This window comes from Panthera pardus, unplaced genomic scaffold (assembly GCF_024362965.1).
Source record: "Panthera pardus isolate Hobbes unplaced genomic scaffold, ASM2436296v1 HiC_scaffold_17, whole genome shotgun sequence".
Classification (NCBI taxonomy): domain Eukaryota; kingdom Metazoa; phylum Chordata; class Mammalia; order Carnivora; family Felidae; genus Panthera; species Panthera pardus.
The window spans coordinates 137,846,290-137,850,378 of record NW_026526732.1 but is presented as its reverse complement, the minus strand read 5'-3'; the positions used below and the strand labels follow the sequence as shown (position 1 = coordinate 137,850,378).

Sequence of the window (4,089 nt, the reverse complement as noted above, 5' to 3'; positions counted from 1 at the left end):
ACAGACTTTTGCTTGGGGCGGGGTCCTAGGGTTTGGGTGCTTCTAGGCTCTCCCCTTTCTCCCGGAGCAGCTTGGTGGAGCCCGGAGCTCCCTCTGCGCATGCGTGCTCGCTCTCATCCACCTTCAGCCTGCGTCCTCTTGAGGGTGACGGCTGCGTCTGCCTGTTGCTAAGAGACGCGGAGGTTGAGCGGACCAGCGGTGGGGGGATGGGAAGGGAGCGGCGCCCACGGGAGCCGGGAAAGGGCATGGGGACGCAGGTCCTGGGACTCCAGGGATGGGAGCCTCCTGGGATCCAGAATTCAGCGATTTAGTGGACCCTCAGTGTTGCAATGCCTGGGTTTGTCTTTAGGCATTTTTTTTTTTTAATTGTCCCATTTTAAATGGTTATAAGTACGAACGTAATATTCTCGAGTTGCCTCTTGGCCAGGAAAATCTGAAATACTTTCTATCTGGCCCTTTGAAAAAAAAAAAAAAGAAAAAAAAAAGAAAAAAAAATGGCCAACTCCTGTGTAAGAGGTTTGTTTTGTTTTTAATCTTTTTTTTTTCTTTCTAAATCACATAATAAAACACAGACTTAGAAAAGTCAACCAAACCAAATGAATAGCTTAATTATTATTAGAAGGCAGACATCTTTGTATCCACCACCCTGATTGCAAAATAGAACTTTGCATCAATCCCAGGCACTCTACCTGGACCTACCCAGCCATCTTCTTCCTTCCAAAGCTGGCCACTACCCTGACTTTAATAGTTATCACAATTTTGGGTGTCTTTATAGTTTTATCACCCAAATATACATCCTTAGATGTATTTTATCGAGACAGAGAGAGAGAGACAGAGAGAGAGCGAGCGAGCTGGGGGGAGGGGGAGAGAGACAGAATCCCTTGTCAGTGCACTGTCAGTGCAGAGCCCTTGAGCTCAGGAACCATGGGATCATGACTGAGATCATGAACTGAAGCGAAAACAAGAGTCGTAGGCTTAGCCAACTGAGCCATCCAGGTGTCCCTTTGGATGTATTCTAAAAACCTGACTGAAAATGCATTTTAAGTCTTTTTATCTGTGGATTCCCTCTTAATTTCCTTCTTTTCCTTACAGTGTGTGGACTTTTTCACAGTCTGTTTTTGCTGACTTCATATTCAATGTTCAACTCACATTCAACAGGTTCTTCTGCGCTCTCTGATTTCAATCAAATTAGCACCTGGATCTAGAAACTTAATCAGATACGGGTTCGAATCCCTTTGGCGAGAGTCTACGTGGTAGAGGGTGCTCTTTCACCAGAGGGCATGTTGATGTCTGGTTATCTTTCTATGATCTTAGCAGCCACATATACATACTGTCTCTACCTGTTAATTCATTGGAGAGTGCAACATGGTGACATTCACATTCTATCATCTCTTTTTCATTTATTCTCTATAAAAGGCTATCTTTTTTCCTCAATTTATTTCAAAAACATCTGTCTAAAGCAAAATAATTTTGTAATTGTATCATTCTGTTTATTGCTCCTTTCCTTTTTTTTTTTTTAATGTTTTCTAATGTTTATTTATTCTTGAGACAGAGACAAGAGCGTGAACAGGGGAGGGGCAGAGAGAGAGGGAGACACAGAATCTGAAACAGGCTCCAGGCTCTGAGCGGTCAGCACAGAGCCCGACGCGGGGCTCAAACCCACGAACTGTGAGATCATGACCCAAGCCAAAGCCAGACACTTAAGAATATTGGGACAGGCAACGTTATTCACAAGAGCCAAAAGGTGAAAACAATGCAAATGCTCATCAGTGGAAAAATGGAGAGACAAAGTGTGGGATATACATACAATGGAATATGACTGCCTTAAAAGGAAGTACAGATACATGCTACCATGTGGATTATCCTGGAAAACATTATGCTAATTGAAAGAAGCCAAGCACAAAAGGCCACGTATTGTATGATTCTGTTTATATGCAGTGTTCACAGTAGGCAAATCCATAGAGCCAGCTAGATTGAAGGCAACCAGGCGCAGAGAAAGGGGAGAATACGGAGTTACTGCTTTATGCATATGGAGTTTTATTTTGGGACAATAGAAATGTTTTATTTTTGGGGCGCCTGGGTGGCTCAGTCGGTTGGACGTCCAACTTCGGCTCAGGTCATGATTTCGTGGTCTGTGAGTTCGAGCCCTGCGTCGGGCTCTGTGCTGACAGCTCAGAGCCTGGAGCCTGTTTCGGATTCTGTGTCTCCCTCTCTCTCTGACCTTCCCCCGTTCATCTCTGTCTCTCTCTGTCTCAAAAATGAATAAATGTTAAAAAAAAAATTTAAAAAAAGAAATGTTTTATTTTTTACTTTTTTTAAACATTTATTTTTTATTTTTATTTAAAAACATTTTTTTAACACTTATTTATTTTTTGAGAGACAGAGTGGGAGCAGGAGAGGGGCAGAGAGAGAGAGAGAGAGGGAGGCACAGAATCTGAAGCAGGCTCCAGGCTCTGAGCTGTCAGCACAGAGCCCAATGTGGGGCTTGGATTCGTGAACTGTGAGATCATGACCTGAGCCGAAGTTGGACACTTAACTGACTGAGCCACTCAGGTGCCCCAGTATGTAATAATAATAATAAAAAAAAAATCTATGGAACACTTCTCAAATTTGCATGTGATCCTTGTGCAGAGGCCATGCTATTCTCTGTATCGTTTTAGTTTTAGTACATATGCTACTGAAAGTGAGCACACAGTGTATGATTAAAAAACACAACACTGAGCATGCAAGCAAAGTTGAACTATTTTTGATAACAAGAGTAAAGAGGGTGGAATGTGCTTTTTTTTTAAAAAATTCTTTTAACGTTTATTTATTTTTGAGACAGAGAGAGACAGAGCATGAACGGGGGAGAGGCAGAGAGAGAGGGAGACACAGAATCGGAAGCAGGCTCCAGGCCCTGAGCCATTGGCCCAGGGCCCGACGCAGGGCTCGACGCAGGGCTCGAACTCACGGACCTTGAGATCGTGACCTGAGCTGAAGTCGGACGCTTAACCGACTGAGCCACCCAGGTGCCCCTGGAAAGTGCTTTTTAAAAGACCTAAACAAATAGAGTGTAGTTGATGATAAGCACGCCAGAGTGTCGAGGAATGGAGTGTCCTGCTATTTCCAACTTACTCTGAATTGCACCAAAAATAGAATGGATTCATTGATGGATGGGATAGATGTGTGATAAGGGGATAGGGCAAATACAGACAAATGTCAACAATTGTAGAATCTAAGTGGTGAGTATATGAGTGCTTACTGTATAATTCGTTCAATTGTTCTTTGTATTTGAAATTTTCACCATCTTTTTTTGGGGGGAAATTTTTATTTGTATTGTGCAAGGTTTGCTGGGAAGGAGTGAGAGTCCTTTAGCGGATGGGGACCTGAAAGGCTGAGGGGACCCCTCCAACAATTTAGAGGCCTCAGGGAAACTGCGGAGGACTAACTGGCTTGGAATTAGGACGCTGGAGGCACATTTGTGCTGGGGTGGGACAGGAAAGAGTAAAAGGGTCAGAGGGACGAGGTATGATTTTCCCTGATTAACATGGATGCAAAAATTCTCAACAAGATACTCGCAAATCAAATCCAACAATACATTAAAAGAATTATTCACCATGATCAAGTGGGACTCATTCCTGGGCTGCAGGGGTGGTCCAATATCTGCAAATCGATCAACATGATACATCACATTAATAAAAGAAAGGATAAGAACCACATGACCCTCTTAATAGATGCAGAAAAGCATTTGACAAAATACAGCATCCTTTCTTGATAAAAACCCTTAAGAAAATAGCGATAGAAAGAACATACCTGAAGATCATAGAAGCCATATATGAAAGACCCACAGCTATTATCATTCTCAATGCGGAAAAACTGAGAGCTTCCCCCTATGGTCAGGAATACGACAAGGATGTCCACTCTTACCACCATTAGCCTCAGCAATCAGATAACAAAAAGAAATAAAAGGCATCTAAATCGTCAAGGAAGAAGTCAAACTTTCACTCTTCGCAGATGGCATCATACTTGAGGTGGAAAACCTGAAAGACTCCACCAAAAACTGCTAGGACTGATACATGAATTCAGCAAAGTCGCAGGATGTAAAATCAA

The 4,089-nt window shown here is 42.8% G+C and overlaps 1 non-coding gene across 1 annotated transcript; it reads right to left on the bottom strand.

Moving 5' to 3' along the window:
• Window positions 1-2,586: 2,586 nt before the first annotated feature.
• On the bottom strand, window positions 2,587-2,691 carry LOC128777865 (U6 spliceosomal RNA). The gene has a single exon (XR_008423182.1). It is a non-coding gene; the product is annotated as a U6 spliceosomal RNA (small nuclear RNA).
• Window positions 2,692-4,089: the final 1,398 nt, after the last annotated feature.